Here is a 13,718-nt window from a genome sequence, read left to right on the forward strand (position 1 = left end):
AAAGTCATGCCGATAGAAAGAAATGTTAACTAGTTATCAGGTTTCAGAGCAAAGGCTCTTGGTGGCTTGTGGAAGCAATTTGAGTTCTCTCCAGTTATTTATTTGAACTTTTGTTTAAAATGGGGTTTATGGCATTGCCCTTAATGTGTGATCATCGATTCTAGTGGGCTTCCTATTCTGAGAGGCTGTGTGGCCTTGTGACAGATCATAAGCCCTGGAAGGCATGATAGGAGCAATGCCAAAGGCAAGAGCAGGGAAGAAAATGTTAACTAACAAACAACTTGCTTTCTGTGTGGTCTGCAACCAAATCTCTAATCACTTTGAGACGAGCCTCTTGGTGCACAGTGGAAAGTCTTTATTATTATTATTTGAGGTTTTGTTAAAGGTACAAAAAACTAGGCCCAGGATGAAGTCATGTATGTGCTTCTCAAATACTGGCATGTTGCTCCTGGAGAAAGATCCAGCTATTACCTACTGTTTTGTAAATTACTCCTTCACAGTTTGCCAGGACATTCAAATTTGCTGTTTGTAAAGCTGAGCAGACTGGTTGTTTGGATTGCATTTTTAGGCTATGATATCATGTCTCATGGTGTGTCCTTAAAGCTTCACTATTTAACATCCTAATTTTGGAAACAAACATTTCTGTTGCTGGTTGTAGAACAATTGCATGGGGTCCAGTCCTGCTTTATAAAGCACAGCCCACAACATTAAATAGGGCAAGTGATGTTCATCCTGAATTGGAATGAGAGAGAGTGAGTGTTCTCAAATTGCATCTGGAACCCAGTGGACAATCCAGAATGTAGTAATGAGAACAAATGTTATTACCACATGTACTAAACTCATTGGAATGCAGTTTATAGTGTAGTATTACACTATTCCTGCTATGAGCATGTGGGACAGAAAACTCTGGTTCGGGGCAGCTAATCTGGAAGAAGAGTTGTGAAGTGGATATTGTCTTGTGAGCTGAGCCTGAGACCCAGTCCAAATATTGGAGGGTCAGGGGGAATCACATTGCTCTGTCCTCCTGGTGCTATACTACAGGATTCAAAGATCACTTTAGTGCCCTGTGTATCTTGACCCTGAGATGGCCGTTTGATCCAGAGGTGAAGTATTCTGATTCGCAAGTCCTAGGCTCTGTGGTTTAACCCACAGCGCCACCCGTGTCCCTTTCAGAGGTGAAGTATTCTGTAAGTTTTTGTTTCTCGCATCTTTCCCTTTTCCCAATATTAAGTTCAGTTTACTACACACTTCTGTGTCAGTTTGCAAAATAATATGTGTGGCCAGTTCTTAAACACATTGAAAATTTCTCCTTACTAGCCAGAGTGTTCAGAAATGTCTACCCTCAGGCTGGATTGTGCTGCCCTCACAGTTCCTCCAATGTCTAGGATGCAGAATTATTCAAGCTTACTCTGACCCTTGTACTGAATATTTTCTTGCTTGATTGCCAGACTTTCCATGCCACTACATCCTGGAAAACATAGTATTTTGAATCCTTGCACGTTCCCGGTTTGTTTTATTTTTTTTAATTTTGAAAAAAAAGTCCATTGTTTATAAAGAGAAATATGTGTGTCTTACATGATGTACTAATGTCAGAATTATTGTGTCTGTCTCTATGGAAGAATTTAGCTGGATGATTCATAGACTTTCTGGCTTCTCTTGCTAATGTAAAAGGACATTGCTTTTTCATTAAAAAATGTGAAGAGGTTATTTTCCATCAAAAACTCAATATTTTGAGATGAAGCTTCTCCTAATAAAAAGATGATGAACTAAGAGGACCTATACTTTAAGGATTGAAAGAAAGGCATTCTGGAGCAACTGGCAGCCAAATTAAAAACTTCCAGTTAAGTTGCCACATAACAGTATGAGAGCTGTCTTAGTGGAAAGCCAGTCTCAGAGGCCATCTGGGTACCTCTCAGAACCTCTTAGCTAGCTTCTCCTGTATTTTGTCTCTAGCATAAAATAATCAGAGAAATCAGCTTTGAACGTGGAAATTCCATTTTTTGTTATTGTGGTTAATAGCAATTAAATGATACCGTGTTCAAAGCCCTTCACATGCATATGTAAGGTAGGCCAGTTCTTTGTGGCCTGGTTTTCAATGGGATGGTCAAACCTGTTTCTGGAAGAAGAGTGACTAGTGGGGTGCCACAGGGTTCTGTCTTGGGCCCGGTCTTATTCAACATCTTTATCAACGACTTGGATGATGGACTCAAGGGCATCCTGATCAAATTTGCAGATGACACCAAACTGGGTGGGGTGGGGTGGCTAACACCCCAGAGGACAGGATCACACTTCAAAACGACCTTGACAGATTAGAGAACTGGGCCAAAACAAACAAGATGAACTTTAACAGGGAGAAATGTAAAGTATTGCGCTTGGGCAAAAAAAATGAGAGGCACAAATACAAGATGGGGGACACCTGGCTTGAGAGCAGTACATGTGAAAAGGATCTAGGAGTCTTGGTTGACCACAAACTTGACATGAGCCAACAGTGTGACGCAGCAGCTAAAAAAGCCAATGCAATTCTGGGCTGCATCAATAGGAGTATAGCATCTAGATCAAGGGAAGTAATAGTGCCACTGTATTCTGCTCTGGTCAGACCTCACCTGGAGTACTGTGTCCAGTTCTGGGCACCACAGTTCAAGAAGGACACTGACAAACTGGAACGTGTCCAGAGGAGGGCAACCAAAATGGTCAAAGGCCTGGAAACGATGCCTTATGAGGAACGGCTAAGGGAGCTGGGCATGTTCAGCCTGGAGAAGAGGAGGTTAAGGGGTGATATGATAGCCATGTTCAAATATATAAAAGGATGTCATATAGAGGAGGGAGAAAGGTTGTTTTCTGCTGCTCCAGAGAAGCGGACACGGAGCAATGAATCCAAACTACAAGAAAGAAGATTCCACCTAAACATTAGGAAGAACTTCCTGACAGTAAGAGCTGTTCGACAGTGGAATTTGCTGCCAAGGAGTGTGGTGGAGTCTCCGTCTTTGGAGGTCTTTAAGCAGAGGCTTGACAACCATATGTCAGGAGTGCTCTGATGGTGTTTCCTGCTTGGCAGGGGGTTGGACTCGATGGCCCTTGTGGTCTATTCCAACGCTATGATTCTATGATTCTATGGATGAAATTGTTCCAAACTGCAGGTGGGGGCTCACATAGCCATGTGATCATCCACACTAAAAAAACAAAAGCCCTTCCACATAGATTAGGGCTGTCATACATCCAGAATCTCTTGGAAATAACCAGGATTCGCCTGTTGGAAATGGCGTCTGGGGAAACCCGGGCATATGGCAACCTGGAAGTGTTGGGTTTTTAGGGCGAATTTCCTAAAAAAATAGCTCAAATAATTCATTTTATTTTTGGAGATTTGGGGGGGGGGGGCTCAACAATTTTTGTATCCAGATGGCAACTGTAAAAATGGCTCTAGCTAGCCTTTCCCCTCCCACAATGGTTTTCTGAGTGCAGGAATTTAGGGAGCCTTGTTTGGTCCTGCTCAAAGAGAATACAGTGGTACCTCGGGTTACATACGCTTCAGGTTACAGACTCCACTAACCCAGAAATAGTACCTCGAGTTAAGAACTTTGCTTCAGGATGAGAACAGAAATCATGCTCTGACGGCGCAGCGGCTGCAGGAGGCCCCATTAGCTAAAGTGGTGCTTCAGGTTAAGAACAGTTTCAGGTTCGGACCTCCGGAACGAATTAAGTACTTAACCCAAGGTACCACTGTATATGTAATTCCTCCGTCAGCGATATTGCAAATCGTATCTTTGATTTTTCAGTGACATTAGTTCTTATTCTTATTTTATTTGTATTTTTATCACCCATGCTCGTAAAATCTTTCTCGGGCGCTTATTATCCCTTTTGTGCGTCCTCTGTGAATAGACAATGTTGAAGAGGACTGACTAGAACTACAGCCTGTCGACAACTGTACTTTTGAATGTGATTCACGAGGGAACAAATTCATAATGATTTTGGAGGATTTTTAAAACCTGTTTTGCATTGGAAAAAAACTGGTATGTACTTTAGGTTGGTTTCTTCCCCTCCACAGCCCCTCACATCTTGTTAGGAAGTGAGTTATGTTCTCCTCTACTAGGGGGATTAATTTAATAGCAGGAGTAAATCACTGTGAAGGGTAGATTGTTTGAGGTCTTTGGTGACTTGTTCATTCAAGCAGTGCTGGAAATGAAACACACGCACACATACATACAATCCAAATTGGGGCGCATAGGATTTCAGCTTTAGCCTTATAGGAACCTAGGCGGACTTATTTCTGGGTAGAAATGCATAGGATTGTACTAGTTCACATGACAGAACACTGTTCCATGACAAAACACTTTCTTCCATGCTGCCTGTTCACCTACTCCATTCCTGTAGAAATTACCACTTGGAACGGGGAAATATCATTCATATTTGAGCATGGACTCACCTGATCCCTGTAAATGGGATCCTGCTTAAAAGTAGGGTTTGGATCACAGGGTTTATATGCCTCCATGGAACATCTTTCAGAGCCTTCTGGAATTTTGCCAGTTTCTGCCTTATTTCTTCCTTGAAATTCCTTTCTTGGACTTGACTATACAGCTGCAAATAAAACTTTTTAAGTGTTGTAAAGTGCAATATACAAGTGTTTACAAGTGTTGTAAGTGCAATATACAAATGTGACACTAGATGGCGACAGTGAGCTATGGCAAATTCAATGTATTTTTCAAAACATTTTTTAGAAAAGCATTTTCACAGCGTTCTTTTAATATGTGTGTAGATTCCACCTTACTTTCCAAATCTCACTTGGAACAGAGGTGGATGTAAGTGTGTAAGTCTAATCTGAATAGACCTACTGTAAAACAACACTGGGAATGCATGGCCAAACTGAATAAGCCTCTGCTGTTCCCATGTACCACTTTAAACACGTAACCTGACCCTTTGCCAGATTAAGGATCTATAATGTACTGCATTCACATACCCATAGGAGGAGAGTGTTCTGGCTTCTCATCCAGCTGTGGCAGATTTCTTCGCCATTTAGCATTTCAGTTAAAAGAAAAGTCTTTGCACAAGAAGGAAAACAATTAAACATCTGATGCAAAGCGGTTTCATTAGCGATGCCCTTAAACCCTAGAGATACTCGAAGGCAATAGGAGAGAAAGCCATTCCTTTCCCCCTCGCAGGTTTTAAATATCTCCAACCTGCTGTTCCGTCCTGGAGGGTAAGGGAAATCCCAGCCGCACTATTGCTAATTCCTCTCCCTCCCGCTTCAAGCAAGTTTCCGCATGAAGGTATTGGCAGGAAGCCATGCTTTTTTTATTTTTTATTCTAGTGTCGAAGAGGTGGCCTTTGCAGGTGTTACTCAGCTGGTGGAAACTTTTGCTTCAGGAGGTAGCCCTTTGACTTTCATGGCTCGAGATCTTTCCTGCTGGAATGCGGCTGTTTGTTATGGAAACTACAATGAATCTTCCTTAGATACTTCATGCAGTCCGTGGCCACAGAGACATTAGTGGGTTTAAACATTCAGCAGAGGGCATGTGCAATGGTTTACTATTTTGAACATTCTTGACACAAAGCCAGCGATATTTATTCAAAGGCCTTTATAGCACACCCTTCCCCCTATGGGACCAGGGCAGGTTACATGCAGCTCAACACAATTAAGCCATGTAACTTCCTCCATCCCCCAAGGTTGTGCAAAAAAGTGCACCTTGACCTGACTTCAAAATGTATACAGTGGACGCTAGGGTTGCGAATGTGATCCGTGCGGGAGGCACGTTTGCAACCTGCAGGGTTTGCAACCCGCAGCGCTGCGTCTTCTCATGCGCGGGTCACGATTCAGTGCTTCTGTGCATGCGCAAAGCGTGATTTAGTGCTTTTGTGCATGCGCGAGCACCGAAGCCCATAAATAACCCATTCCTATATTTCCGGGTTCAACGCAGTGCGCAACCCGAAAAACACGCAACCTGAAGCGTCTGTAACCCAAGGTATGACTGTACAGCGATGAGATGCACCTAAGGAGGGGAGGGCTTTCCAGAATGGGGACCTTCAAATTCTGTCTCTCTCTTACACCCCCCCCCCCATTAGCTTCATATATGTTGTGGGACTGAGGACCGTGATGCAAGTCCCTACCTGTCACTAATATCATTGGGGTGGGATTCATGAGCATCCCTGCCATACCCAGAATTCTGGATCAGGGCATTTGGCTGCATGACTGAAACAACTTATTCCTTGCTCATGAGTATTGATTCCAGAAAGGTTATGTACAAGGGCTTTTTCAGGGTTGGGTCCCTTAGGATGCAGCCCTTTGAGAGGTGTGCAATCTACCATTGGTTCCTAACTCTATATGTTTGCACAGGTAAGTAATCCCACTGGCTTTAAAGGGATTGCTCGTGGTGCGCTTGGTGATCCAAAGCACACACGTGCTGTGGCAAAGAATGAATGGTTACTCTGCTTAAGGCTAGCAATTAAAAGTCCTGTATCCATTTCTAGAAATATAAAGTGAAGCTGTGTCATTATTTCTGGCGAAGCTCGGTTTGCTTCCTTCTCCCAAGAATATGTTTCAGAAATGTTGGGCCCTTGCCATCAAACCACAGACCGCTCTTTGGTGTGCACTGGATTTTGGATGGCTGTCAAAACTCACTGAAAAACAAGTGCTATTTCTTTTCCTGTGCCTAGTGTTTAACGGGAAATCAGGAGGCTACATTTCCAATCACTTGTTAAATCAACCCAGATGTGAACGGAGCACTAGGCTAAGAGGAGAAGAGGGTCGGATAGGGTAGGAAACGTAGAGCTAGTGATAAAACGTGAATAAATAGTGACCTTCATATGATTTCAAGTCAAAGAAGAGGACGGGGGGCAAGTTTCCTAAAGTTTGTGTGTGAATAATTTTATGGGATTTTTAAAAAGTTCCTTTTGTGTCCAAACCAGAGAGTAATTGCATTTTATTTATTTTTTTGCTTAATTGATTTGTCAGTTCATTTCTTCCCACCAACTTATGCTGCTTTAGAGTATGTGGAATTAGCTGTTTAAATTCCTGTTTAAAGTAAAAATAATTCCTCTTTAAAGTGAAATTAAAAGCCACTTTCTTAGGCCACTAACCATGGGTCATATCCAGTGTTTGTTCTACTCAGAATAGACCCATTGAAATTAATGGGCATCACTAATTTCCATGGGTCTACTCTGGGTGAAAGTTAAGTCGGCTACAACCCAATATTTTGAATATCTCCCACTAAACTAAGGATTGCAGAATGCAATCCAATTGGGATTTTATTTTGCTCTTGGATTCATTAAACCTGCCAAGAATAGTGGAATAGAACTAGGTGGGGAGAGGGTTCATGGCTGAGAAATTATGGACTTGTAATTATGTTAGGTTCCAGTTACAAGTAACATATGATGCACCAGCTTTTGTTATCTGCTTAAAAAAAACAAATAAACAAAAATAAGCAATTGTTGCTGACTGATGCACTGAAATTATCATTGCCCCAAGCATTTTTACGACGTACTGCATGTTCAGGATATTGACTGTCATGTTAGAAATATGACTGCAACTAGATCAGCGTGCATCTTACAGTGCTTTGACTATAAAGCACTTCTATATTTACATATGTAACAGACCATTTACTACACACATCTACACATTTTGATATATGGTAGATCTCTCTTTACACACAGCACGACAAATGAGACAGCCAGATTACCAAGGAGTTGCCTGCATATCACAGTAAGCTACCAATTGCTAAATCACCATCTATATCTACATCAAAGCCACCTCAATGCCAGGAGGAAGATGTTCTTTTCCAGGAGTGGAGAACATCTGGACAACGTATGTTGCTGGACTACAGTTCCCATCGTCCTTGACAGTTGGCCAGACTGTCTGGGGCTTATGGGAGCTGAGGGTCTAGTAACAACCAGAGGGACATAGGTTCTTCAGCCCTGATCTATCTCTCCTTATCCATGTTTACTGGGACCTCCAGTCCCGTCAGACGTTGCCGTAGTGCAGGGCTTGCCCACCTTTCTGGGGTCAGTGGACGCATTTGGAATTTCGAGAAAGTGCTATGGACTTCCATCACAAAATGACTTGCTGACAGAGAGAAGCTCTTTGCCCATCTTTGTTTGGTACAGCAGGGAGGGAAGGGTGCACAGCTCTAGCATCCACTGAAATGTTGGCAGGGTTAAGGGATGTTTTCGACATCTGAAAGGCTGAGTGAGTACAGTCAGAATCTGAGCATTATTCATGCATTTTTTTGAGTTTTGAGGAGATATTTCAACTTTTTGCTGGTGCTATAAGCGCTACTGGCAGACACATTGGCACCCATGGACACCACATTGTCAACCCCTGCCTTAGTGCAACCACCTGCAGGTTTGGGTCATATAATACAGTACTTCTTGGGAGCTGGAACAAATCAGACATTCATGAATGTTCGCACTGAACTGTTGTTCACTTAACATTGCTGTAATTTATATAGAAAACCAGCAGATTTGCTGGTCAACGCAAACAATTGCTCCACTTTGGTTATTTCCCACCCCCCACCCCTTCTTCGCTGGCAGGAAGCACTAGGCTGGCTTCTTAGTTTAATTAGATGTAATAAGGAAGTAGAGATGGGAGGATGAGCAGAGATAACATAAATGGAGGTGGCGGGGGTGGGGGTGGGAATCGGATTACAGAAAGGGCCACCTTGAATATTATAATTTTTGCCCCTCTCAATTGCAGTGCTTGGGACACAGCCCAGTGAGGTGCTCACTTTGTCCCTGATCAGGGGATCTGCACCTTCTTGAGCAGGCTTTTGCTCATCAGATAACTCAAGCAGAAAATGGCCTTCACAGTCATGCAAGAGCAAATCTTCTGTTCATCTGCATACTTTAAAAACCAGATTATGGTAAGGAACATAAACAACCATAGAGTCAAGGGCGTAGATTATTCTGTCTCTTTCTGGGGAAATTAAAGATAAGTCAGCAATGAACCCTAGTCTGGTATGAATTTATGATATCTAACTGCTGGGGGAAAACATGTGCTGGTTTGAAATAAACTTTGTTTCCACAAACATTTAACTTAGCCATTTTTCATCTTTTCAGGGATCTACAAGGAGTTTCTGGTTAGTGGAGGAGAAAGTGATAGATCATGGAATCCTATTAGTTTTAATTCCTAACAGTCATTTCGATATTGTTTCCCTTTATTTCTGTAGCTTTCTATTCAGACTGGTCATGTCTGTTAAGCAGCCCACAGCACCCATTCCAGCACCCATATGTCATGTGTATCTCAGGAAGTTTCTTCACATATTTGAGAAATTTCCTTTTATTTCACTCTTACTTGTCTAAGAACTGTTTTGGTGACCCCATGAGATTGTCACTCTCACCTTTATAAGTGCCATGGAAAGATCATGGAGATGGGGTGGTCAGATCCTGAGGAAGAATGGGAGAAGCTTAGGGAATTTGAGCTTGATGACACAGGTGAGGGTCCTAGTGGGATGAGGGGAGTGAAATTGGGACCCCAATAGGTGTTCGAGTCAGGCAAGAAGCCTGGTGGTTTAGGGGATGCAAAGTTGGACCTTGGAGATGGCACACCCTCTGACACATATCTCTTCCAGTGTGGTGTAGTGGTTAAGAGCGGTAGTCACGTAATCTGGGTAACCGGGTTCGCGTCTCCGCTCCTCCACATGCAGCTGCTGGGTGACCTTGGGCCAGTCATACTTCCTTGAAGTCTCTCAGCCTCACTCACCTCACAGAGTGTTTGTTGTGGGGGAGGAAGGGAAAGGAGAATGTTAGCCGCTTTGAGACTCCTTAAAGGGAGTGAAAGGCGGGATATCAAATCCAAACTCCTCTTCTTCTTCTTCTTCTTCTTCTTCTTCTTCTTCTTCTTCTTCTTCTTCCCGTGGCACCTTCCTCCTGCCAGTGAGGAGACTCCTCCTTTGTAGCAGGTGACTTGAAGTAAATCAGATACTGATCCGCTGATGAAACTGCCTCCGTCTCCCAGGACACCTCAAAGACCCAACACACTTGAAGGAGTGCCCAGTTCCTTGTCTACTTCTGAGACTCCAGCCATTTGTTGCACTAAGAGCTATGGCCACCCTGCTCTTCAAAGGAGAGGTGCAGGGACGATGTCACTTGCTGCATCAATGTCTTAGCTTGAGTTTAGCCATGCGCCAATACCTCTTTACACATGTTCCTTTGTGCAACCTGAACTTTTCCTGTGCACTGATTTGATTTGTACGTTAAAAACCTTGACAGAAACGGAATCCGTAGTTCAAGTTCTTTGCCTACCAATGAGGGCCAGGACACTTGGAACTGCCACAGAATGACTTTAAAAAAACTTACTGATCCGTTTCCATGTTAGAATCTCGCTTATAGTAGCAGTCCTCCCTTTATTCTTTTCTTTACACCCCAACAGATGCTTCTTCCTGGGGAGTCATACACATTAGTTGTTGAGGTAGTCAGACCTGGATAAGCCTTTCTCACTTAATTCATGTGGAATTCCAACTTGCCGCATCTACATTCATGTTGCGTGAGAGGTGGCAAAAGTTTTAACAACCCCAAATTGCAACACTTAGAATAAAAATCTAGCTTGCTTGGCCTTTCAGATACAGCAAAGTCCATTCTATGTGCCTCAGTTATTGGAAACTGGCTAATCCAAGGAGATGTCACAATTCCTTGTGGGTAAGGAGAAGTTACCTACAGAATTGTTGGAAATCAAACCTGGTTTCAGCAGCGATTGTGTCTTAGGGGAGGGAAAATGCATTTTAGAAACCTCATCGCCACAGTTAGCTGAAAAGCTCAGGCCGCTTCAGAAGAATGGGGAATAAAATATAAGAATAATTCCAGTGCTGTATACAATTGGGAGTGAAGCGTAGCATAGTTTGAAAGACAAAACCTTTCACCCTGTGTACATTTTTAAAGTGTGTCTCTCTGCTGTGACACAAGTGGAGCTGAAGCTGCACACAGGAGCAGAGGGGGATGACAAAGGCTTGTCAAATGTTGGAAGCACCAAGATGAGCAGGAAGTCCCCAGTCAGCAGAGGTGTTGAGCATCAGCTGAATTGAGAAAGACATCTAGCAGCAGGAAGAATACACATTGCCCCCAAAATTGTGCATATGAAGACCATCAATTCTGGTCGGGTTGTGAGACTCTTAAGATCATTTTAGTCACTTTATTTCTTTGTAACTCTTCCATTTTGGGGTAACTACTTAGCAATGCTTTGTTTTGAGAGCACAGCATCTCATAAGTATTAGGCATATGTTAACAAAAGGAATAAGAAGCACAGACATACTCATCATCTCATATTACTAGCTAAAGAAGCTAAGAAAAGAGTTTGTGTAGAAGGACTGCTGTTAATGTGTAGCTTTTATCATGTTAGTCATGTTCAACGGAATCCATTTTCCCCCAGTGGATTAATATTTTCAAAGACCGTCCAAAGGTTTCTGATTCATAGATTTTTGTGTCAGCAAAGACCAGCCAAAGTTCTCTGATTTAGAGAATTTCTCGTCTGCAAAGGGTCAGCTGCCTCATTTTGGGAAGGAGAACACTTTTGGCCAAAAGATCATTCTGAGAAGATCAAATGAGGCAATAGGAAAAAGAATAGGGAGGAAAAGCAGAATAGGGAGGTTCTTACATGAGCTGCTTCCTGTGTAAAAACTGCCCTTATCTGGAGCTCAGTGTGATGACTGGTGTGTGGTTACATTTGGTAGGTGCATCATGTGCCCATTTAGAAATGAAGATGGTGCCTCTATGGAGTTGGTTACAGTGATTGGCAGAGACATTTTCATAACTACAAGCCTTGGCAGAGGGATTGTTAGCCAGCCACCTGACTTGGCTAGGAGGTTCATTAACCTGTGACCCCGAAATTCAGGATACCCCCCCCAACTGATGCCAAAGTTTTGTGCTAGTTTTGTGCTGCCAACCGAACAAGGTTGGGTTTTGGGGTGTCCTTATAGCCCCCAGTTTGAGTGTCAGTTACTCAGTTTCAGGGGTGGGGGTGGCACAAAACACAGGGTTCACAGCACAACACGGCACTAAACTAGCACAAAACTTTGGTATCCGTTTGGGAGGGGATCCTGAATTTTGGGGTCACAGGTTAATGAAGCCTTGGATAGGTAGTCTGCAGGTGAACAGTCTGTGTACCTTCTGTGAGTCAACACAGGATCTTGCTGAATTCGAGAATGTTGGGCTCCAGCTGGGAAGTGAAGTGTGTTAAAATTAAGAGCCTCAGCATACCATAGCAGGATTCCCTCTACTCTATTGTTGTATAAGCTCCCTCATACCTGTTTACTTGGCCGGTAGGGGATCAAAGCAGTATGGGTAGGTGGGAAACGTAATTCCAGACACAAAACATCCCACTGACTGCACTAGACCTGGATTTGAATGTTCATTAAGATTGTGCTTCCATGCTGCAAAGTTCACAAGTCTCTCTGTCTCCTGCATCCCTCCATCCTGCAAAAAGGAAGTTTCATCCTCCCTCTGTTGCTGCAGATTTCCAAGTTTGCACCCAGTGCAAAGTTCTCGATCTGCCTCCCAGCACATGGTTTTAAAACAGCATACTCTTGGGGTGATAGCCTAACCAATTCCCTCGGTCGTTTGTTTGTTTGAGCAGGTATTCAGAAATGCTCCTCTGCCATCACGTGATATCCTCCTCGCCTCTGTCAAAAGGTGCTCAGGAGCTTAGCCAATCCTTAAGCACCTTCCTGTTATTTCAGGCAAGTCCAGTTGTTGGCTTTGGAATGCTACCTTCACAATTCACGTGTACCTTCATGTCCTGGATACTTTGAGAGCAGCCTCACTCTCCTGAAACAGATCCGTTCTATAGAGGAAGCAGTTAACGTTTGACGAAAAGTGGTGAAACAAAAGTGACGGCTGCCTTTTCTTTCCCTCTCTGGAAGAGCTTCTTGAACGCAGTCCAAAGAAAATAACGTGCTTGGCTCATTGAATGTAGCCTTAAGCCCTCATAGTAAAACTTTGAGACCTGGCAGGCACAGCTGAGTCCTCCTTTGCTTTTGCTTCCTCTGCTTGATTTCAGACTGCAACACTTCGTGCATTTTTTTTTTAAGCAAGCCATATGAAGCTTTAATTAATTAGCATCAGTTAACCTGTAATTCCAGGTTGGAAGCAGCAGCACCGAGCCACGCTGACTGTGCATGCAGGAGTTTTCTCTCTCTTCTCCTTAGTCTTAAAGGGCAGGTGGCCCTTTAAATAGGGTGAAATGAGAGGATCATGTGCTCAGTCAGTGTGTTGCAGTGCTGTGCTTACAGGCCAAAAACCAATAGTTCCTTCTGCCAATCTTATCTTTAACTAGACAGGGCAGGTACTCGGGATGCCATGTCAATGATGGGCAGCCAAGGGTGAGAAGCAGCGCAGGTAAATGAAGCAAGAGATGAGTAATCACCCCACAGAATTATTATTTCCAAGGGAGACTTAATCCTCCGAATGGTAGGCAGAAAGTCCTAGCAAAATATCAGCTAGAGCTTACTCACTTAGCTCGGAAATAACTTTGCCAAAACGCACCCTCGGATTTCAAGCACTGAAGAATACACTACTCCAGAGAACACACCAAACTGATTGCGGCATCTGATTTTTAAAAGGCAGCTCTTCTAGGCAGCAGCAAAACAAATATTTCAGTTTTGCTTTCCAAATGGACCGCGTGGTTCCTTCTGTATGCTCTCTGTGAAGAGGAGTAGGCTCAGGTAACATAATACAACGCAAATGTTAGATGGCAGTTTGTTAAAACCTTGTTTGCTCTCATAGATTGCCCTATACAGGATCAA

General features: G+C 43.2%; 1 protein-coding gene across 1 annotated transcript in view; it reads left to right on the top strand.

Moving 5' to 3' along the window:
- TGFBR3 (transforming growth factor beta receptor 3) overlaps positions 1-13,718 on the top strand; it is a 132,505-nt gene that overhangs the window by 76,160 nt on the left and 42,627 nt on the right. The window lies entirely within an intron of this gene.

Source organism: Podarcis muralis, chromosome 5, assembly GCF_964188315.1.
Source record: "Podarcis muralis chromosome 5, rPodMur119.hap1.1, whole genome shotgun sequence".
Classification (NCBI taxonomy): Eukaryota; Metazoa; Chordata; class Lepidosauria; order Squamata; family Lacertidae; genus Podarcis; species Podarcis muralis.